We start from the raw sequence: 25260 nt of genomic DNA, 5'->3' as shown, positions 1-25260 counted from the left end.
CAATACATAGCGGAGCCTGAAAAAATCATAATAACAGGAGAAAAGAGTAAAGTGCTTGAGTCTATTATGCTTCTTACAAAAGTCATAGGATCCTTAATATAATAATAGCTGCCGCTTACACAATACAAAATACAAAGGCATTTATATAAGATTAAGGTATATGGGGTAAGTTACATGAATATCGATTCTTTGACGTCAATTGTTTGCTTAAAAAGTGTCTCCAAGATATTTGCATACAACGTTTGTTCAACCTTTCCTAATATATTAGTCAAGTGACACCTCAAACCCCAAACCTTAGATGGCACTGCATGAGACAAAGGGATTAATTTTCATGTTATTTATATTTTTACCATTTGACAGAGGACTATACTTAACACGAAGGTCATATAATATTGAAAAAACAGGGGAGGAAATTATTTAAAGATAAGAAACCAACGTCCAGATATAATTTAATAGAAATAATGCAATTGTCAAATGATGATAACTAGGCAGAAAAAATACAGTACAATAAAATGAAACATAAAAACACTAATAAAAGTTGGACACCAGACACTTAAAACTCAGAAAACAAATTGCTGCAGCTTTTGGTTGATGAAAGCTGGTGTCTAGCCCTGCTGGGCAGATTGTGTAAAAATAAAGAATAAGCTTATACGCTACAGTGTGAAACGGGGGAAAACCTTGAAAGCAAGCATTGGCAAGGTCAATACGTCTGGTTTTATAGGAATGTTCTATGGTGATGTGAAGCATTACAAGTGAATAGCATAGGAGCAGATATATATCTGTGTAGAAGCAAATAAATGTAGAATAGTATTGGTGTAGTTTAGAAGCTGTGGTGACAGTCGCACTGTCAAACCAGACCTAAAATCTATGTAGGTTTATGACTGCCCCCTACTGCCAGAGAAATGCAACATAAATCATCTATTTATCTAAGTCACTTTTATAGCATTCCAATGCGATGTGTGTACCTCTGAAAGTAAAAGCTTGGGTAGCTGGATACATAAACAAAATGATCACAGCTGTGTTGAGGGCCAGCACTTTTTTGTAGATTCACGCAACATCTGCCCAATCAAACCATGTGCTTCTGGCTCCCAACATGTGAAATGAGCCGAAACCCCCCTATAATGATGCTTATATAAGTGTCTGGCCACAGCTGCTTTGTCAAGCCAGACCATTATAAAAAATAATAAAAATGAAAAAGGAACAGGTGGTGACAGCATCAACACAGAACATTCACATACTTGGAATGTTTACTGAACAGCTCACACAAGTTTCTGGTTTGAGTGACAAGGATGAATTCTGCTCTGGGAAGCAAAAGACGCACAATTGATGGACGGAATGCAGTCACTCCTGTATGCAGAATGTGGGTCGGTGACTTTCCTCTAATTAATTTGCGTGGCAGGGGAACATCAGTTGAAGCGTTGAACGCAATAATGACACAAGGAAACTTGCAGCACGTTTGAATATGTAGAAGGGGCAAGCATCTAACTATTAGTCGAAGGATCTTATGCAGTTAGAACTTGCCTCTGTGAGAGAAGGGTTAGGACTATGACCACCAGTGAGTCGCATAGACTGCCCTCATACTTAACCCATGACACAGTGAGATGACTCGATGATATGAACCCTTATGGATGAAACCTGCTTTGTCTAGATCACAAAAGGTCGCAGCTACATGTGCAAACTAGCAAATGGCCTCATTGTAAGTGTGCTGGTGTTCCGCTAGGTAATCCTACGCCCCGCAAATACAGATAGTGCGGGTATGGAATTTACGGGGTACAGTAATCCCTTCCCTTTTTGAGGTCTGCACCTCGGAATGGGGGATAATATGATATACGCATGTGCTTATTCCATTCTAAGCAGTGACATTGAATGTTGCATTCCAGTGTTTCCATGCGTACATTTGAGCAGGCCTTTTTACCAGGCATAATTTCTATTGGAAAAAGTGCGGAAACTTCACAATGTTCGTTACGATTCGGCTGCAAACTTCCAAGTGCTCCTGAATCAAGATTACCAGAGCACTCAGAATGAGCCTAAAGAACCTTGAATGTTGATAAGGACAAGTAAAATGTGTAATTTACCTTTCCTTCTGCAATGCTTTTCTCTGCAATAAGGCTATATTTCCAGTTGCCACCACTCTACATGTGCTATGTGACCATGAAAACACATCTGGGCTCTTTTGCATTCTTTCTGAAACGTTTAAGCATGCAACTTTTAGATATAGGTTGGATCTATTTTATTGTAGTTGTTTTTATATAGAGCTTACTACCCCGGTTGAAGTGTTGAAGCGCTTTAGGGCAGGTAGCATTCTACTCCATAGCCCAAAGTTAGTGAATAACCCAGTGGTTATTTGTTATTGTTGTATGTTGCTGATTATTGGGTTCGCTTTGTTCTAGTGGAACTGTTGAAGTATTTCCCCCATTTTATAGTGGTGCATTAAGTCAATAGGATTTAAGTGTGGTTATTAGAGTTCATGCAAATGGAAAATGGTATGAATACTTTTGAGCACCAAAACACTGACTTATATGGAGTGATTGGGAAATCACAGTATATTTTATTTCAGTGTATCTTTGCAGTTTGTAATGGGTTGCCTTTTCTGATGTCTGGCCGTATACCTATTTCTTTTTTGTTTTCTTTCATGTGGTAGTTCTGATGAATGCTTCTAACTTCAGATTCTTCTTCTTGTCAATATTCCCCAGGTGTAGTCTGGATCCGTATCCTCAAAATCAATACTTCTGCCCGCCAGTAAGAGGTGTCACATGGCTCCACATTGACGTTGTTCCACTTTAGAAGTGATTAGTGGGGACTCAAATAAGTGCCACCTCAGCTTGCAGGCATCAGTTCCTTTCTTTCAGCGCATTCAAATGTGGATCTTTTCACCAAAATTCGCTTTTTTTTTACCTGTAAGCGATGAAACATTTCCCAAGAATGCTGGTGTCAAGCCATGTAGGGTCTACCGCAAACAAATGTCTGTGATAGACCCTCATGAGGTATGTCTATGGTGCCTGGGGTCAGAGCACGATTCCAGAGCCTGTGATGACTGTGCCCAGATGAATCCGAAGGCTGTAAAGGATTGCAAGGCAAAACTGTTGCAAGGATCCTGCTCATACACAGAACTGTGCACAGAGACCTAGGACATCAGTGAATTGTGGTGTGCCAGAAACTCACCTCAGTACCTAGAAAAACCCCAACCAGCTGTCATCAGTGTCACATTAGCTCTTAATCCTATAGAAAAGTAACCAATGATTAGACAACCTAGAACATGCGACTTAGGACAAACTCAGGAAGGGTGGGAAGTGAGAACACTCTTTTGTTATACTCTCATACCAGTCCACAACAGGAGTAAAGTAGAGACACGGGTAAGGTTAAAATATTTATTTTAACAACGTGATCTCAAATGCAGTATCTTAGCCAATATAAGCAAACATATAATTAGAAATAATATGGTCAGCATTCTTACAATTCCATAAAATACAAAAGCAGAAATCATATTGCAATGATGGTGAAAACAGGTCTTATAGCGCCTAGTTTTAACACCCTCCCTATATAGGAACTATGTATTATAAACTATAGAAGGTCTCTTAGGCTTGTTTGGGGGACCCCATTACCTTTCCGCTCAGTAAGAGTAAATCACATCCGGATCAGCTAAAGCTCTCTGCATCCCTGGAAACGGAAAATCTTCTAAGTGTGTGAAATCATGGCAACTTTGCAATAATAAAGTGGCCAGAATCTCAGTTGGTTCACAGCTGCCAAATTGTTGTGTCTAAAAAGCGTTACTCGATCATGTCGAAAACCAGCTACTATGTTATGATAACCTTGATGGCTTCAGCACTCACAGTGCAGACTAGGGCCCCATTGTAAGTCTAGAAATGTCGAAAACAAAACCTTTTCTCATGTGTAGACCTTCACGAAGCCTAACTTACAAAAACAGCTATATGCAGTGTCGTGTGCAAAAGCAGCAAAAGGTAAAATGGCGTTTAAACTTCTAATAAGCCATGCTAACATAACATGCGTGCAAAGCAGGCCTTAGGCCACACTACACCCTCCCTTGACCGGAGAACGGACAATAAAGGGGGCAAGATTCATAGAATGCAGAGTTCAAGTTAGAATGAGACAGAACCAAGTTCACAAATCTTGCCAAACTTGATAATTGAGAGCAAGAATCCGAAATAAAAAGTAAACTATTTAGTAAAACATGAGTGGCCATGGTGTGAACAAGACCTAAAAAAAAATGTAGAAAATATTAATACATCATTGAAAAAAATGCACGAGTTCAGTATGTGTTAACGAAGCAGAAAAAAATCTCACTTCAATCCAACAGCATATAGGCCCTGTATGTCGCAACCGCCTCCAACAGGAAGCCGTTGTCATCATCCGTGAACATTTCAGCCATCCAATTCAGTAATGGAAATGAACATACATGTTCTTCAATAGCCGGAGCCTCTAGCACCATCAGAGGACAACTCGGGCTTTCTTCGAGATAACTGCGCACCAGAAAGTCATGGGCCGCAGTCCATATGTTCCAATTGCCCAGGACCCCATGAGCCGCTGCGCAAGCTATAATCCCGAAACCAGAATAATCTATTTCATGAGCAACTAAGGGACTCATTAGTAGATTAAAATTCGGGTCAGGAGACACTGTGTTGCAGAGACACAAATCCAGGGAGCATTCAAATCCACAATCCAGGCAATGAAAAACAGGCTGCACGCAAGTAAAATATGTAAACCGGAAAGATATACCCTATGCCACACTCAGAGTTGCCAGAGGCAGCGATCCATAGTATCCGGTTACAAAGCTGGAGCAGCCAGGGCAGATCGTCATGGGGCACAGAATGTGCATCCATTTTGGAGTAAACAAATTAACAGCAGTATGCCCGCTCCCAAAGCGAGAATTAACGGGAAACCGCCAAAGACACAAAAAAAAAATCGAATGAAAAAATGCTGGGATCACACCAAATATAGCTTGGAACGAGGTCACAAAGCCAGAACTTATTACTTTAAAAAAGTGTGCCAGACCCATGGTCGATGAGGCATTAAAGATTGTGTGGTAAGTCTAACCTTGGAAGAAGACTTCTCAGTCATCTTAAAATAAAACGCATCAGGGTTTGATTGATCAAAATCAGTAAAATAAGAGAACTTTTTCAAAAGAGTTTTAGAGCTGCCTTCAACAGGTGCGGGACAATGTTCCCACTGTGTGTAGTTAACCACATTTCTAAATGTATTTGTCTTATGCAGAAAGTGATTGCCAAAATGCTGGTAAAAGAATAAATCACCATAGTTAGCAGAATCTAGATGCAAATCTTCAGCATCAAAGGCATTATAATATTTCAAATCAGAAAATAGAGCCTCTATTGCTTGGACGTCCCAATCATCAGAGCGAATATTTTGTTTTACCACATCCCCCATGGAAACACGAAGTACATTGGGAACATTAATAACCTCTGTGGGCCCATGAATCTGGAACTTTACTGCATCCCATACAATCCCATCTAAAACGGGCCAAGCCGTTATATTCACAAATGTCTGGTCCCTCTTCATGATGTCCGAAGAGGAGTGGGGGGCCAAAGTTCCATCAATTAGTCTAATTGAAGTTCTTTCTTGAACATAATGTCATCACAAAACGAAAAAAATACACCACAAATGTGATGGGCATGAACAAAAAAATTGAAAAAAGTACCAGCCAAATGTAAGTCCAAAGGGGAATCAAAAAATGTTTTTTAAACCAGGTGGCAAAAATCGAAACTTTTGAAGGGGACTTTGATGTGGTAGAGCCAGTGTCAAATGAAAAACGCGATTGATTAGCCACACGGTTCTCCAAATCAGGCATAGACAAGTCATTGGGGTAAGTATATTCGGTATCATTAAAAGGATCACCAGCAGGTGTATTCAATAAAGCACTTGCAACTGTATTCATTTCAATGGCAACATCAGGCCCGATGGCAGGATCCGGGACCAAAACAGAGTGTCGCACCATTGCTGGACAAGAGACCGCAGGTGTCATACTAAGAACAACCGGCCACCCTGTGTAGTTTGACATTGTCAATGGAGATGTACCTGTTCCCCTCTCACCCAGGAAGAGGAGGTAAAATGACTATTCTTGTACCCTGCACGCCAAGCATGGGAACTGGAGCTCGATAGGAGGGACCGAATTCCTTTTTGTTCTCGATCTTCTCTCGGACCAGTTTTTCAACTTGGGTTAGCCAGCCGACTACCAGAATCTGCAACGCAGCATCAGATGTGGAGGGCAAATGTTTCTTTGAGAAACTGTCTCTGGTCTTTTGTAGGTTCTGTAAAACATTAGAATGTTCATCTACGTCAAAGGATGCGGCAGCCGCTGCCAAGTCTAGACCCTTAAGGTCCAGAACAAACATTTTGATGCCAAAGAGCATTTCGTATGGGGTCCGCCCACCCAGAGCCCTCCTAGGGAGATTATTTAGTGCACGCTGTATGCTATTGAGTTGGGTTAGCCAGTCTCCGCCAGTACCTAATACGTTAGCTGTCAAGGATTGCTTTAAGTCCCGGTTCATTCGCTCCACAGCACTATTACCCTCAGGCCGGTATGGAGACGAAAATTTTACCTGGACCCCCAAAGAACTAATGGCATCTTTGTATGCCTTAGAGGCAAACACTGGACCCTGATCCAAATGGAAGGTACCACATGCAAAAATTCCCACAAAGACACGCAAATCGCTTACGACAGTTCTGGATTCAGCACTGCGGTGCAGCCACAACCACACAAAGCGTGTGCACGAATCAACTGCTACTAAGATGTACTTATAGGCAGTATCAGAGGAGAAAGGACCGCAGTGATCTAAATAAACACACGGAAGTGGTATATGTACAACTGAGTTCGGGGCGGGCGTGCAGCAGTTAAAGGTTTAATTTGCTGACAAATGCCACATTGAAGGACATAATCACGCATCTATTTGTATAAACACCACCACCAATATAGTTTGCTGGAGAAGAGGTACAGTAGCTGACACACCGGCATGCGATGAGGCCATCCCAGCGTGGGCTGCTGTAATCAAAGTTCGCCTGCGGTCCGCGTTGGGTATCAACCTGTCACCAACGTTGTTAATTCTCACATAAGGAACTTTATCAGGACTTAAATGATAAGAGTATTTAGAAGGGAATCTTCTAGGGTAATTACCTCCCTTCTCTGTTGCGGCAATAGCTGCCAAGATGTCATCATCAGTCTTACTTTTGGAACGTGTAACTGCTGTTACTGAGTTTGCTGCAACTGCGGTCTTAGCGGCTTCATCAGCAAGACAATTCCCAATAGATTGATCTCCAACACACTTGTGACCCAGAGTATGAATTACAACCACGAGTGGCAGTCACTCTTTAAGCTCAGCCACTCCAACACAGATCATTTTATTTTTATTGTGCGACCCTTGGAGTCACGATAATCATTTTGAGTCCAAAAAGGTAGATTGTCATTGCTTGATTGAACACAGTAGTAAGAGTCACTTACGATAAGAGTAGTCACACTGGGATCGGCGTACTCCAATGCAAGCATCAGAGCACGAAGCTCTGCCAATTGGGCGGTACAGTCCCCTAATGTCTGTGTATGCACGACATCAGACTTGAATTCACCATCCACCATAGTACCAACCACAATTGCGCAGGCCGTATGCGCCGTAGCCGCTTACGCGCTTTCGTCAGTGTAAATGATACAACAGAAATCCTCAAGTGGGCGCATGGTCAGAGGAGCAGGATGAACGAATTCATACTGCAAGAACTCTGCAAAGAGGAATAAAAAATGAACGTGTAATCCGGTGATGTCAAGGACGTGGCTCATTGTATCCACCGTGGGTGCAAAGCTTTTAAATTTGGTACACTGGCTGTCGTCACTGCCTCCAAGGCAGGATACGGAGTAACAACCAAAATGCGTTTTCCCTGCGACAGTGCATGTTCTTTTAGAATCACCATTTGTACTGCTGTCAAAACTTTTTCCACAGTGGAAAACCGCAACTCAGCCGAAGTGTACAAGTGTGACTTGTAAGCAATAGGGACTGTGTCACCCTCATTAAAAGTGAGGTAAGTGAAACCCACTGCCCCTGGTACGATTCTTATCACCAGGTTGGTGTGGTTATCATGAGTCAACAAGAATTTAGATTCTAGTAGATCAGCCTGCAATGATTGCAAGATGGCTGAATGTTCGAGCAGCCAGCACGATTTGGAGAAAGTAGGTTGTATCAAAGCGCAAAGAGGCTTGATACGCTAGGCATAATCGGGAATGTAAGTATGCCCGAAATTCAAAAAGCCCAGTAAAGACTGTCGTTTTTCAGTGTTGTGGGAGCGCGCAAAAGTGCGCATTTCTCCAGGAAGCGAGGAGCCAAACCTCGACCTTCATTGTTGAGCTCTTAGCCCAGGAAGAATACTGTGTACTCTGCAATGTGTGATTTTGCAAAGTAAAATTTATAGAAAAAATCCGCAAAATGGCAAATTATGCGGTCTACACTGCACAGATGCGTCCATAATTCGTCGTCTGTTAGAAAGATGTTATCCACATACGAACATGCATCTGCGTCGAGCACCTCCAAGAGCGAGACTACACGGGCGGCAGATACGCCTGGACTATTCTTATCGCCCATAGCCAAACGGCGAAATTGGCGCTGTTTGCCACCACTGGTAAAAGCTGTCCATTGACTACTAAGAGGGAACAGATTGTGGGCATAAAAAAACATTGGATATGTCAAGTGTGGTTTTGAACCTTTTACACATGAGACTACCACAAGAGCTGAACTGTGAGTATTCTGTACCGCACACGTACAACAATGGGAGTTTAAGTGACAGTAATCCAATACCAAATGGTACGAGGCATCTGGCTTGGTCACAGTAAAAAGATGGTTATTTATCGGAGACACAGACGTTTGAATTACACCTTGATTTTCCAATTGTTCAAGGATTTCCACAACGGAAGCTTTTGCTTCTTGCCGCATGGGGTATTGGGGTTGAGGATGTGGCATTGACCGCAAAGGAATCTCATGTCGAAGGGAACATTTGTCCCACCCACAGTGAGTACGGTACAAAGCCGGCGAAAGCGCCTTAGCCCAATCTTCTGCAAAATGCAGTGCCTGCTCTTTTGGCACTGTGTGCATGAAACTAGGGCGGATGACCTCCTCCTCTTGGGGAGCAGCTAAGACAAAGGGTGGAGGCCAGTCGACCTCCCCCAACAAAATGTCAAAGGTAGTAGTTAGATTTTCCCCCAAAAAACCTTTTATGGTACGTTCTATGTCACCTTCAATCATAAGGATAATTTCATAAAGTATTTCAGGGGGAGCCACTCTAGTGTCAGCCGTCTCAACTACAACAAAGGTGTCAGTCGCTGTCACATTTAGTAGTGGACACAAAGCCTCTCGTACTATGGTAATCTCCGCCGCGCTGTCCACAGTCTCAGCACCCATGTCAGATTCCGAAGCTGCGTTCTCACTATCTGTGGCATATCTCACTGTTACTGCAGCAACTTTCTTCTTTTGAAACTGGGGTCTTTGACCCGGTGACTCGTCCTGCTTGCCTTTTCCGTCAGCCTTGTGAGGCTGCTCACGGCTCTGTTGGGCTCCTTGTCCTCTGCCGCCGCCTTTTCCATTGGTGGGTGAGACCGATGTTTCCTGCAAAGAACGAGGAGAACGTTGTTCAAGAACCTGAAATCTACCAGGTGACTTAATCGTAGTACGGTCACGCAACTCATATGTACGCTCAGCAGAGGCAGGTGTAGGTGAAGCAGGACGGGACCCCTGTTTCTGTTGCTGCTTCCCCTGTTTTTTGTTCTTACTCCAATTTTGTTTCGGAACTTTCTGGCGATCATCTTTATCAGATGACGCCTGCAGAGTTTGCTGCTGTGTTTGTTTTTTAGCAAAAGGCTTAACACCCAAACTATTACGGCCAACGGTCTTATAAGCCTCCGTAATAATTCTCGGTAACTGATGGGGTTTCTCAGCCTTGGAAATATCGTGCAAAGCATTAGACACCTGGAAACTTACCACATCTCCCTTACCATTTACAAGGACGAGATCGCGAACCTTGTCAATTGCTCCCACGAGTCGCATTCCCAACTCTGCAGCTGCCTCCGGTCCGTGTTCATCCTGAACACACTTAATGACAGAGGGCAGGACAGCCATTGACGGGGTGCCAAAGCACCTAGTATAGACTGCCGCAAAAATCAAACCCCAAGTGGTACAGTCATTTACGTCTGGCAGTAAGTCTTTCTGCAAACTAATAGTTAGGATCCTGTGCTTCCCCAGAGGAGTGGTATTTGGGAATACTGCCTTCAGTTGGTCAAATTTCTCAACAAGCCAAAAAGGCATCTCATCCTTATCCTGGGGACGATTGCCCATAACCGCATTAACCATAACAGGACTAAGCTTTAGCCCATTGGGCCTAGCTGGATGCGTCGCACCACCGGGGCCCCACCCGGGAGGTTACGGGAAATGTAATGAACCAGACCCCTTATCACTGACACTGCAGAGACATAAAAGGGCCTTAATTCAGCAGCTGTACAACGCGCCACATTAGGGTGCGGAGTATAACCAGCTAAAACAGGCCAAGAAGCGCCTGCAATTGACAACTGTCCGTGCCTGACCGCCGTCAAACTGTGGGGAAGGGCGCCATTAAACCAAACAGCAATTGGAACTTCCTGTGTCCGATATGGAGCGTACTCTACAGGTATGACAGATGGAGTGTAAGTGTGAAAAACACCAGTACCAGCATCAACCGCAGGAAACGTAACCCAGGAGTAAAACAGCTCAAACGGGTACACTGCGTCAGCAGATACAACAAAAACCACTGCCATGCCTTCTAAAGAGACTTGGAAATCCTGCAAATGATTGTGCACAGCCAATTGGCTGGGTACTTGGATATCCACTGCAGCCATAACGACACTGTGTAAGAATTGTACAATACAATATAAAAAGCACAACTGGGTAGTAATTCAATAGAAAACCGTTTTTAAATATCTAGCTTGAGTAGACCTATGCAATTATAGGTAGGTTTATCCGTCACCACTGTCAACCGGAAACAATAGTGAGGGGGTCATGGACTGATACAAGCACTACTCAAGAGTCTCACAATAAGACCACAACGTTGGTGGCGCCATGTTGCAAGGATCCTGCTCAAACACAGAACTGTGCACAGAGACCTAGGACATCAGTGAATTGTGGTGTACCAGAAACTCACCTCAATACCTAGAAAAACCCCAACCAGCTAGCATCAGTGTTACATTAGCTCTTCGTACTATAGCAATGTAACCAATGATTAGAGAACCTAGAATATGTGACTTAGGACAAACTCAGGAATGGTGGGAAGTGAGAACACTCTTTCTTTATACTCTCATACCAGTCCACAACAGGAGTAAACTAGAGACACGGGTAAGGTTAAAATATTTATTTTAACAACGTGATCTCAAATGCAGTATCTTAGCCAACATAAGCAGACATATAATTAGAAATAATATGGTCAGCATTGTTAAAATTCCATAAAATACAAAAGGAGAAATCATATTGCAATGATGGTGAAAACAGGTCTTATAGCGCCTAGTTTTAACACCCTCCCTATATAGGAACTATGTATGATAAACTATAGAAGGTCTCTTAGGCTTGTTTGGGGGACCCCATTACCTTTCCACTCAGTAAGAGTAAATCACATCCGGATCTGCTAAGGCTCTCTGCATCCCTGGAAATGGAAAATCTTCCAAGTGTGTGAAATCATGACGACTGTGCAATAATAAAGGCGCCAAAATCTCAGTTGGCTCACAGCTGCCAAATTGTTGTGTCTAAAAAGCATTACTCGATCATGTCGAACAAAAGCTACCATGTTATGATAACCTTGACGGCTTCAGCACTCACTGTGCAGACTAGGGGCACGATGTAAGTCTAGAGATGTCGAAAACAAAACCTTTTCTCATGTGTAGACCTTCACGAAGCCTAACTTACAAAAACAGCTATATGCAGTGTTGTGTGCAAAAGCGGCAAACGGTAAAATGTCGTTTAAACTTCTAATAAGCCATGCTAACATGCGTTCAAAACAGGCCTTAGGCCACACTACAAAACTTTGTCTACAAACATTGGAAGACTCCATGCAGTGACTGTCAAAGATGAAAGGAAGATCCCGTTCCCTGTCGTAAAAGTCTTTCTGGTGGCAGGTCCTCATCACCATCGAAGTCTTTAGGTAAGTCAAAAAAGAAGCCAAAATGGGACTCACCCCCTTCCTGACACTCTCAAACTCCAGAGAGGATGTGAGGGCATCAACATGCTGCTCGGGTTTGCTCCTCAAGAGCTGATTCTGGGTTTTGTCCTGATGCAACTCAAATTTCCGGGACTGTTTGTGACTTTGCAGCAAATAGAGGCCTTTACAGTGACCATGGTGCACATATTTGTCACAATTCTGGCTTCCTCTAGCACGCCCTGTGGCTCTAATGATCTGCAGAGACCTACACATGTAGTCCCACCGGCAGGTTCACCCTCTGCGCTGTCTGTGCCTCGAATCTGCTTTGGGTTCCACACTGCTTTGGCTTCAGTGCTGACTTTTGCCCTGGTGCCACTCTCTGCACTGGTTCGGCTCACATTGCTGCAGGTGCTGACGCCAATTATGCTGAATTAAGAGTAGCTGCTCATAGTGGTTTCTGAGTCTAAGCCTGCTTTTTTACGATGGAAGCCATGCTCTGATCACACGGGAGCGCAACCTAAAGTCAACCTTACATAATCCCATACTTTACCTTTACCTTAGGACAAAGCTCATACTTACATCAGTTCTTTCGCTCGGATTTTAACAAGAATAACTACGATGAGGGGGATGAATGTCCTACACAATACAACAAGGTCAATTGCTATGCTGAAGTACAGGATGCCAGTAGTCTGGACACCTCCCCAAACACTGAACTTGTCTCCCCCTTGTCCTGCTGGGCAGAGAGGAGAGTGCATCTTTTGCTGTGGTTATGCTAAGGACTGCGGAGGTCCTGACCTGCAGCTCCCTACAGTGGAAATCAGAACAAACTTTATGACGGAGGTTCTGCACCATGGCCTGTCACCTACTGAAGCTCTCATATCATATATCAAAGCCTTAATGGATACCGTCTTGGGTACTCAGGCAGTGTGTTGCCTGCTGCGATCTTCCCCTGCCAGGCAGTATCCTCACCAGTTCCTCCCTTTCGTGGTTATATCAGGGGTATCCAATACCACCAGCGCCAAATCCTGCTGCTGGCAAAACAACCTTCTCTGCCATTTCTTGGCTGAGGCAGTGGTTCCAAAAGACAATGTGCAAGTTATCAGGGACAAGGGGCAGCTCAGTCTCTCACCTGTCTGGCAACCACAACTGCAAAACCACTTTAGTGTGTTCCTTTTGACACACATCCACCATTTAGGAAACATAATCATAATAAAACATTTTCTCCTGGAGGTGGCAAGCCATCAATTCAAGTGCATGGATCCCCCAAATTGTCTAAAGTGGCTACACCCTCCCATTTCTTTCTCTCCTACCGCATCTTCAACTCTCATCAGCGTTGCTGACAAAGGTACACATGTCCATTTTTCAGCAGGAAGTGTAGGATCTTTTGGACAAAGGAGCCACAGAGAGAGTTACGGCCTCGTAAGTAGGAACTGAGTGTTACTCTTGCTACTCCCCAGTGCTAAAGAAGGATTGAGGCCTTTGTCCTGTTTTAGATCTATACGCACCTAACACCTACTTGTGAAAGGATAAATTCAAAATACTCATGCTTGCCCAATATTTGTCTATTCTGGACACTGGATGATGGTGTTGGTCCTGCAGGATGCTTATTTTCAGACCTGCATACATTTAAAATCCAACACCTTTCCTAGTGTCCACACAGACTGGAGTTGGAATAGTAAATTATACTAGTCCAACTTCCAGCGCCCCCCCTCCGCAACTCGTTGTTCCGACTGGCGGAGTAATGGTATGCAGAATCACAACGCGGTCATTGTAACGACTGCATTGTGATTCCCTGAGGGGAAAAAGAATGCAGGATTTCAAGGTATATTCGGTGCAGTTACATGGCTTCCCCTGGAGCAGAAAATCCTGGACATTCGGGCTATGATCTAGATGTTTTAGCCTCTGGCCTGAATCTCATTGAGGCTGCTGGGATTATCCTGCATCCTGCTAGTCAACCATGCCAGATGACACATGCCGGCTGAAGAGTAGGACCTCAAATCCCAGTGGGCACAGCACCAAGGTAACCTTTTGGATTCTATCCAGTTTTCGGAGGAGACTGAAAAAGAACTGCAGTGGAGGCTGCTAGGTGGCAACTGGCCCCGAAGCAGACTCCTCTCCATACCCCACCCAGTGCTGACTGTTGTCATGGATGCATCATTACTGGGCTGGAAAGGCAACCTGGAAGAGGTGGAGAGCAGAGTAGTCTGGTCTCTGGCAAAAACCCACCTCCACATCAATGTGTTGAATGTGCAGGTGATCCATTTGGTATTGTAGGCTTTCCTACTATCCATTTAGAGGAGGCTAGTACAGGTTCTCACAGACAACACCTCTGTCATGTGGCATTACAACAAGCAGGGTGGAGTGGGGTCTTGGGCCATGTGCCAGGAGGCTCTGCACCCCTGGAAGTGGCTGAGTCGCCAAGGCAGTTCTCTTGTCGTGAACCACCTAGTGGAATCGCTAGATGTCAGGGTGGATGAAATCATTTGCCAACACATAATGATTCATGAATGACTGTTACACTTGGAGGTGGTGCAGGGCATTTTCCAGCAATGGGGAGAACCTTGGCTTCATCTTTTTGCCACCATAGAGGTACAGGAGACACTTTTTGTCTAGAGTAGAGCTCGGGACTTCTGTATGCTGTCTCTTTTGAGGTTGCCGGATTCACCCTCTTGGTGTAAATCGGTGCAGAGCGGGAATATCGTCGTAAAAATATCGACTAACCTTAATATCGCCGCAGAAATATCGACAAGAAGAAATATCGATGACAAAAATATAGTTTGACAAGAATATCGACAGACAGGTAAGTAATATCGTTAACATTAATATAGTTGTAATAAATATCATTTACAAAAACATAGTATACAAAAATATCGTTTTTTAAATAATAATAAGTAATTAAGGCCCAGATGTAGGTAAAACTTATTTACCGATTCTTATTTACCGAATTTTACCGATTCGGTAAATAAGAATCGGTAAATAAGAAGGGGGGGTATGTAGGAACATCCAGATGTTCCAATTTACCGATCGGTAAATATCTGTATTTACCGAATCGGTAAATACCGACCGGTAATGCTCCATTCATTCCTATGGGCTTTGAAGCCCATAGGAATGAATGGGGCATTACCAGTCGGTATTTACCGATCGGTAAATACCGATTTTGACAAGGGTGCAGGGGGTGTCACTTTGACACCCTCTGGCACCCCCAAAAAAGGTTCGGGGGCCATATGGCAGGCATACCTGCCCTAAGGGCAGGTCTGCCTGTCATATGGCACAGGTGTGCATGCACACATGTGCATGCACACCTGAATCGGTATTTTAACATCAAATACAATTTGATGGTAAAATACCGATTTTGTAGGCCTTGTGGGACTCAGAAGAGTCCCACCTACATATCAATTTTACCGGTCGGTAAATATACCGGTCGGTAATTTTACCGGTCGGTAAATATACCGGTCGGTAATTTTACCGGTCGGTAAATATACCGGTCGGTAAATTTACCGACCGGTATATTTACCGACCGGTAAAATTACCGATTTGCAGCGTAACAGTCCCCCTACATCTCGGTAGCCAAATACCGGTTGGTAACGGCCGAATTCGGCCGTTACCGACCGGTAATTGGCCACCTACATCTGGCCCTAAGTGTTTTTAATGAGTATTGGTTGTCAAAGTAGTATTTTTTGAAGTATTTTATTAGTTAATACCGTATTTTATGCTGAATTTAGTGTTAATAGTTCCGTAGCGGGTTGTGGGTTTATAGGGGAGTAGGGTGGGAAGTAATTTAAATATAATAAAATAATTGATTAATTTATGTGTTAATTGAATATAAATAGTGTAATAAATAATAGTTAATTAATTTCAATTAGTTAATTGATTAATAATTATGTAAATTAATTATGTTAATTGTTTAATTAATTTTAGGTGTGTGTAGTTGAATTTGTAAGTGAAAAAGTAGTGAATTAATTACATTTTAATTGAATAATTATTTAATTAATGATTAATTAAATACAAATAAAGATTTGTTAATTTTTAAACATTGTAAATACATTTAGTAATTTTTACCCCTACACTATCCAACGCTTTCCCTACTGTTGCACCCTCTGGAGTGGGAATAGTAATTTTTACCCCTACGCTATCCAACGCTTTCCCTACTGTTGCACCCTCTGGAGTGGGAATAGTAATGTTTACCCCTACGCTATCCAACGCTTTCCCTACTGTTGCACCCTCTGGAGTGGGAATAGTAATTTTTACCCCTACGCTATCCAACGCTTTCCCTACTGTTGCACCCTCTGGAGTGGGAATAGTAATTTTTACCCCTACGCTATCCAACGCTTTCCCTACTGTTGCACCCTCTGGAGTGGGAATAGTAATTTTTACCCCTACGCTATCCAACGCTTTCCCTACTGTTGCACCCTCTGGAGTGGGAATAGTAATTTAAACCCCTACGCTATCCAACGCTTTCCCTACTGTTGCACCCTCTGGAGTGGGAATAGTAATTTAAACCCCTACGCTATCCAACGCTTTCCTTACTGTTGCACCCTCTGGAGTGGGAATAGTAATGTTTACCCCTACGCTATCCAACGCTTTCCCTACTGTTGCACCCTCTGGAGTGGGAATAGTAATTTTTACCCCTACGCTATCCAACGCTTTCCCTACTGCTGCACCCTCTGGAGTGGGAATAGTAATTTTTACCCCTACGCTATCCTACGCTTTCCCTACTGTTGCACCCTCTGGAGTGGGAATAGTAATTTTTACCCCTATGCTATCCAACGCTTTCCCTACTGTTGCACCCTCTGGAGTGGGAATAGTAATTTTTACCCCTACGCTATCCAACGCTTTCCCTACTGTTGTACCCTCTGGAGTGGGAATAGTAATTTAAACCCCTACGCTATCCAACGCTTTCCCTACTGTTGCACCCTCTGGAGTGGGAATAGTAATTTTTACCCCTTCGCTATCAAATGTTTTAATTAATAATATATTTTATATTTTAATTATATGTATGTATTATTGTTGTTATATAAAGTAATGTGTTAAATATATGTATATGTACACATTTATTAAGTTTATAATGAAAAAGTGTAGTTAATTTGTTTTCAATAGTCAAAAAATAAAAGTAATGTAATGTATTTTGTTAATAGTACTTATATTTATTTAATATTGAATGTAATTTTAATTAATTTAAAAAGTCGATATTTTTTACATCGATATTTATTACAACGATATTTTTGAGTCGATATTTATGTACTTACCTGTTTAGGTATAGGGTGTCGATATTTTTGTAAACGATATTTTTACAACTATATTTTTGTCAACTATATTTTTGTAATCGATATTTCAACACCCTACCGTGTAAATCACCTGCTCTGATGAGATTTCGTAAAGGCGTACAACATATATTTCCTTCCACTGAAGCTCTTCGGCATTCTACAGTATGACTTGAATTTTGTTATCATTTTTCAAAGATGCACTCCATTGGAGCCAATGCACAGTTGTCCACTACATCTCTTGGCCCTGAAAAGAATCTTTCTGGTCGCGATAACGTGCTCAGTGCGTGAAGTGAGCTGCCATCACTTTCTATCCTGCTGCTTTTCAAAACACTCTTTCCAGACAATCTGGTGTTGAGAAGGCAACCTGCATTTCTGCTGTAGGTAGTAACACTTTTTCATGACAGGCAGGCTATCTCCCTTCTAACTTTCTTTGCCCCACCTAGTCTCTCGAAATGAAAAGAAGAGACTGCATCGTTAGGGCCCAAAGAATGTCCTCATTTTCTACACTGATTATACCAAGGCCCATCAGGAAGAGGTCAACTCTTTGTTGTTTCTTTCAGGGGCAGAGTAAGGAAGCACAGAAAAGAACCATCTCTTGGTGGATTGTCCTTTCCATAAAAATCTGCTATTTGCTACCTAATAAGATGGTTTGAGAACTCATTCCTTCAGCGCCAAGGCTGCAAATCACTGCACTGGCATATGCCTTGCCTGTCCTCGATATCTGTCAGGCTGCTATGTGGGCATCGGTGCACACGTTCACTATTGCCTTGACAGTAAGGACCGTTGGGATGGGCATTTTGCCCATGTGGTCCTGCTAGACATTGTGATCTGAGTCATTCTATAGCCCCAGCCCCAAGGTAGTGCTGGTTTGATATCTATTCACAAGGTACGGGCTCCACAGTTAGAAGAATCCATCATAAGAACTGGGGGCCTCATTTACGAGGCCTTGCGTCAGTTTTGCGCTTCCGATGCGTCACTGTTTGTGACGCATCGGCGGGGTAAAACATGCCTCCTGTTGCGCTCTATTTACAAAGTGACGCATCTAAGCAGATGCGCACTTTGTAAACCCCTGCGCTACATTATACCTGCGTCAGGTATAATGTATGCAGGAGGGGCGTTTCCCCGCTAAAAGCTACATAGAAGTGACGCAGTGAAATCTATGAGATTTCACTGCGTCACTTCTAGGACACCGTTGCGTCAAAATCTTGCCCCTGCCTCATAGTAGGCGTAAGACTGACGCAAGCCCTTTCACGGAAGCATTGCTGGAGTTGCGTCACTTTTGTGACACACTCCAGCAATGCGTCACTTTTTTGCTTACCGATACGTCAGAAATACTGACGTATCTGTAACTTCTTGCGACATGATGCGTCATACATTAAATATGACGCATCATTGGGGTCGCAAGGAGGGCGTAATGAAAAGTGACGCATCGCTGTTTTCTCGCAGCGATGCGTCACTTTTCATAAATGAGGCCCAAGCTATTTACTTTTGGTAACCCTCTTTCTAGTGGATACTCTAACCGCAGATTCCCCCTCCCCTCCCCAGTTCAGTGGACGGACTCTTTTTCCAATGAAATGTTCCAAGACTATAGATCTGCACTTTGTGTAATTCCAATTTGCTGATGGGACTTGCGTCTGCGAACAAGCCTTTGAAAGAGACTGATTTCAATGCGCCTTGGTGGCGTTTATATGAGTAGAACGACGTTGATCCAGAGCCATGCGGCGCCACCTACTGCCTTAGAGGAGTACTGCTTTTGAGTTTCAGGATCGAGTCTAACGCCTGAGGTAATATTCACAACAAAGTGAAGAATCTGCAGTTGGATAGAGTATCCACCAGAAAGAGCCTTACCAAAGCTAACGGTTGTTAATATATATTATATATTATTTATATGTTGGCTTGTCCGTATTTGTAAAAAAACAAATTGCACCCACTTTTTTTTGTTGACTGTAAAATAATTTTTTCTTAGTAAATATATTACTGAAAGTTATCTACAAGTGAAAAATCCTTGTGTCGTACTGTGAATATAATTAACTCCCTGGGAGTAACTCTGCTGTTATTACTTGCCCAGACTCAAGGCGGATAACTTGGCTGCCCTGTTTCTATTGGGGACATTGTGCAAAAAGCACTACAAAAATATTTTTAAGCGTGTGGGGAATGTTTCAAGGGGCTAATTACCATTTTACCAGGAGCGCTGAGAATTCTTACACCACTCGCGCCTATAGGTATTCTCCGTTGGCGAGTTTTTGCTTTTATTCTCTAATAAATGATCAGTTTTCGCCATCTAGTGGAAATAACTGCAAATAACATCTCCCGGTTAACAATTTCACAGTCATCTATCTCGGTGTGACTGAGATTATCGCATTGTGAAGACGATTAATAAAAACATGAAGGTGAGGTGAGCAGATGGAATTTATGTGCCCAAAAAGCCATTTGCAATCCCGATCTGTTTCACTGAGTCAAGATTAGTGGAAGTTTTGAAGTACCTTGCTGAAGGCCGAAAATCTGAAATCATATGTTTTCAGAAGGGGCTTTAGCTGAAGTCATGCAAAAGGTAGTGAACACCGACAAACCATTACATTTGTGCATATCCGAGAACGTTTTGTAGGTACTTTCCCATCATGGAAACACGTACAAAAAATGCAGTTTGAAACAGGGTAACTGCTACTGTTTTTCCAAAATAGTTTTGGGAAGAGAACACCAATATTCCCGAGTGTGAAGTGGGTTAAGGCCAGGGATTAACTGAAGATAAAAAATAAGCACAGGGACATTTTGGCTGTGCACTCACAGTCTCCACTCTTATGCAGAGAAGAACAGGAGTGTGCTTGGAAATATACAATTACACTGATTTCCATGTGTTTGTTAATGCTTGAATATCTGGAGATGTATGCAAGAAGTCATGAGGGGTACCTTCCACATCAAGGAAAAAGTGACAGTTGTCCCACCTGGAAGTTGGGTTACTTTGTTACTGGGACTTTCGGGCCCCTGCAGGGGCATAACAAAGGCCCTCACAGACCCTGCTGTGCGGGGCCCATGCTCCAGGGGGCCCCCTCGGCACTGCACTCTGGACAGAGAGCGCCTGATTGAGCCTGGAGGGGGCACCTCTTCATACCGTGCAGGGAGGCCCCCTCATTTTTCGTTATGCCAGTGGGCCCCTGGGTGGTCTCTCTAGCAGTGACGTCACTTCTGGGGCGCCCACATTACTGTGTTGGGTCACAGGTGTTGTGACATCACCCTGGTCATGTACTCATGGTTCTACCACGTAGTTAGGGCTCTGCGGCAGCCCTCAACGAACCAGAGCCCCTGGAGATCAGGTGACCATGATATAATGTAGTGGAGTATGTCCCTTTTTTGATGCTTGGGATAAATATAATGAGCCCCTAAGCAGCCTATGCCAAACCCAGGAGGCGCTCTCCAGAAAGAGATCGCTCGGTCATTATGAAGAGATACAGCCACCGCATCAAAAAGACGCCCTCTGATAGTGGTTTGAACATGATTGATAGATATTATCATAGCCTCACACCAGAAGCAATGGAGCAGAATACGCAGCAGACAGTCCTTAAAGAGGGCATCACTGGTTTTGACGAGGAGCTCTGCCGGCGGTTGGAAATGCTCAGCCTCAAGGATTTGCGCAACTCATATTGCCAATTATGGGCTCCAGCAGCGAACCCTTGAGTAATAAATGTTGGAAAGAATTTCATTGACATGGAAGATGGTGAAGAATCTATAACATCTCTTAACTCACCGGTCTATGAAGATATGGGGTTTCTGGAGGAATCAGCTCCGGAGGCTATCGTCGTGCAGCAGCTGCTCGCAAACTCCGATGCCAGTTATGCCTCGATGGACCTCAGCAACTCTCAAAATTACAGAGCCGCCGAGTCCCACGAAAATGACGAGGTTAGCAAAAATCGTATAGACACTTACTAATACCGTATGTACGGCTATATTTAATTAATAATGAATAGTCTGTCTTTATAGCTTTTTTGAACCTTAGAAAGCATCAGCAAAACGAGCTGTGGTAGAGGGAACACATCCAAAGGTTAACACTATATATTTTTACTGCCTATGCTGTTCAAAACAGATTGAAAGTTCCACAATCCAAAACAAAGAGCTATGTAAGAAATGTGTTTGTAATTATAAGATTGCAGATTTTGGAAAGGAAGCTCCTGGCTTACCCTGCAATGCCATATGGCTTGTTAAAGGTTTTGCTGCGATTGTTTTGAACGTGTGTGTCAAACGATACTAATATAAGCTCTGCTACAGCCATAAAGTTATTGACCCGCAGCAGGAGGCTGACCAGGGTCTATATGACTCATATACTTCAAGAACAATCTGTCATATATGTAGCTTGCTAGACCCGCTTAAAGTATATAATCTGTTACGGTTGCTGTATGGTTTGTCAGAGGAAAAAAAAGTATCAACCCTGATATGATTAAGGTTTTGTTGACCATAGTCAAAGAGATTTGATGCTCAAATGAGCCTCGCTAAAAACTCTGTCATATGCAAGATTTGTGTATGTATTACGTTAGAAGGATGCCAGAAAGAGCTATAGAAAGACGTATGTGCAATATTTATTAAAAAAATGGACAAGTTAACTCTTTAGCCCCATGAAAACTGTTTTAAAAAAATGGTGAGTATCCTGGTAGCACGTCATTATTGTATTATTTAACGTTACATCATTTCTCACTTTTTGGACAAGCATCAGAATGTCAGTGCGCAAGATGGTTCTGAGTTACCTCCAGGATACATATGTATTGGCAGATTGGTATATGTGTTGCTTACAGAGAGAACAGCTGAAATATAACCTATAACTCTGCGCTATCTGAAGCTTGGGGAGCTGCCCCCGGTGATGCAGTGTGACTGTCTTTCAAGCATAGCGAACTGGGGTATCAATGCATGGCTACCTACAACGGCTGAATACTTGAGCGCGTACAAATGCCTTATGAGGGAGTTAATACTATCACCGATTACTAGCTTACGTATCACCTTGGAGCTTCTGACCAGAGATTATTTCAGAAATAAATGTTTTGTATTGTACGACAGAGAATTGTATGCTCTTTTGAATGCCATCAGCATACTGAGTGCACAAAGTTATAGGAGGGTAGAGCAGGAAGTCCTGTCTAGAGCTGTTGAGTTTACAGCTGTAAAAATATGAAAACTCACGACGCTGAGGCAAATTATCTGCTGGGCCCCTAATAATGTATCTAGCATGTGTCATATTATTTATACGTAGTGAAAAGTCAGCAAACTGTCTACCACAATAACAAGACAAGTACCATGAAACTGTAAAGTATGCCCTTTTTTGTGTTGCTAACAGTCTTTATTTTTATTAAAATGCCCTTATACAAAACCATTGGCTTTCATTTCATGTGATGCAGGGGCTGATAACATGTTAGGGGATGGGTTAAGGAAGATTTATTATGATACAAACTGGGTCGGTAGCTTCGGAAGCACTGAAGCTCTGTTTTGAAGGGCTCTAGTTGAAAATGACCCAGTAAACAGAGCACAGGTAAAGACCTGGTTATCCGGGGAAGAGGCGTATTCACTACACAATCCAGCCAGGAGGCATTTTAAGAGGAGACTGACCATTGTTAATGAGCAGTTAGATTATCAATAGCAGGCGGACATAATCAGTCTTCAAAATCTAAACTAGCATAATAACAGAGCTCAAGATATATTAACGACAATAGATGTATTGTTCAAGTATGCCTTTGCAGAAGAGCTACGTGATAAAAGTGGTACTAGCGTCACTACGGACTTTAAAGCCATCTTCAGGAAAGCGCAAACTCCTCATACACTGTAAACAGATAACGGAAAATAATTTTTAAACAATTTGTTTCAGAAATTATTAACCTCTTCCATGCTCATGACGGCTCCCGGCGGTCATGAGTCACGGTGGGCATGTGCTGATGACGGCCGGGAGCCGTCATGACAATGCCCGCGATCAGAATGTTCAGCACTGTGGCAGAATTCGCGCCGCAGTGATGAGGTTAAAACAGCACGCTGTTCATCATTTTGTAATGCACACTGAGGTAAAGGCTGCCTTTATAAAGCATTTTAACAGAACTTTAAAATTTAAGATGTGGAGATATTTCTCGGCCTACCACACCTACCAATATGTGGATGTTCTGTAGCCATTTATAGATGCTTATACCACAAGTTATATGAGAATTATCAAAACATCTCCCGCAGAGGTAACAACTGATAATTCCTTAGCAGTGTGGGGAACGGTGTACAGGAACTGTTTCACTGCCAAGGTAAAGAAGCCTCCATTAAAAGAAGATGATCATGTTAGGGTTTCAAATTTGAAAGGGGCCTTTACAAAGGGCTGCCAGCAGACTTTTAGCGACAAAATCTTTATAGTGGAGAGCTTGGAGCTTAATGAAGGTATAACATTTACAGGTTAAAGGACTATGATGGGGAAACAGTGCTGAATGCCTTTTACAACAAAGAGTTACAAAAGTTTCTGGATGATCCACACCGAGTGTACAGGGTTTGAAAATATTCTGAAACAAGAAGGTAGCGGGGCTAACAGACAGGCCTTTGTCAAGTGGAGGGTGTGGCCCGAGAAATTTAACATTTGGGTGCTGGGCAGCTCCGTCCAGGGTGTGTGAGTATGGGGAGCTGTCTGAAAGAGACAATATGAAGACAACATCATTTTATATTACCTTGCCTCGAAGAACATGTTCCCCAACAATCACATTTCTAATTATACGGTGTATCTGGCTATAACCTATGGACCGAAAATGGGACTGGGTGGTAGCCCTAACTGAAATCTAATACCCAAGAACATGGAATACATTTACAATGCTCAAGGCCAAATTTACTATAAACCATGATCAGGACCCCTTGAGCATCCACGATTGCATTTCTCACGGCTATTACCCCAGCGTTGCAGCGGTTGTCGAGGCCCTCAACAAACCCATTGCCAGCATCAAAACCGTATTTGAATATTCAGCTACTATTAGATAATGTTAGAAGGAAGCAGGGGCGGTGGGTGCCATTTGAAAGTGGTGAGGCGCAAAGTGATTTGCATACAGCACCGTAGCGAGCGAGCGCAGCGATTGAGCCCGAACCCCAAAAGGGGGTTTGGGGGGTTACCCCCCCACGAAAATTTTGAAAAAAAGGAAGAAAAATCATGCATTTTCAAGCAAAATTGAGAAACCAGGAAGGTTAATAAAGCAATTGTGAAAGTGCAATTATTACATTAATAGATGGCATAACATAGGTAGCTGCTTATTCAGTATAACCACAGAGCTTCATACATTCCGTCCTATTACGCTGCTGAATTCAGACTAAAAGACTTTCATGAAAATCTCAGCTCTAAGCTCTCAGCTCACCGATTACTAGCTTACGTATAACCTTGGAGCTTCTGACCAGAGATTATTTCAGAAATAAATGTTTTGTATTGTACGACAGAGAATTGTATGCTCTTTTGAATGCCATCAGCATACTGAGTGCACAAAGTTATAGGAGGGTAGAGCAGGAAGTCCTGTCTAGAGCTGTTGAGTTTACAGCTGTAAAAATATGAAAACTCACGACGCTGAGGCAAATTATCTGCTGGGCCCCTAATAATGTATCTAGCATGTGTCATATTATTTATACGTAGTGAAAAGTCAGCAAACTGTCTACCACAATAACAAGACAAGTACCATGAAACTGTAAAGTATGCCCTTTTTTGTGTTGCTAACAGTCTTTATTTTTATTAAAATGCCCTTATACAAAACCATTGGCTTTCATTTCATGTGATGCAGGGGCTGATAACATGTTAGGGGATGGGTTAAGGAAGATTTATTATGATACAAACTGGGTCGGTAGCTTCGGAAGCACTGAAGCTCTG

General features: G+C 42.9%; 2 pseudogenes across 1 annotated transcript in view; both read left to right on the top strand.

Annotated features, from left to right (window-relative positions):
- LOC144823641 (microtubule-actin cross-linking factor 1-like) overlaps positions 1 to 25260 on the top strand; it is a 209232-nt pseudogene that overhangs the window by 52168 nt on the left and 131804 nt on the right. The window lies entirely within an intron of this gene.
- Positions 20859 to 22043, top strand: LOC144825336 (uncharacterized; annotated as a pseudogene).

The sequence above is a fragment of the Lissotriton helveticus genome, chromosome 3_1, assembly GCF_964261635.1.
Source record: "Lissotriton helveticus chromosome 3_1, aLisHel1.1, whole genome shotgun sequence".
NCBI lineage: Eukaryota > Metazoa > Chordata > Amphibia > Caudata > Salamandridae > Lissotriton > Lissotriton helveticus.
This window is presented reverse-complemented; position numbering and strand designations above follow the sequence as displayed.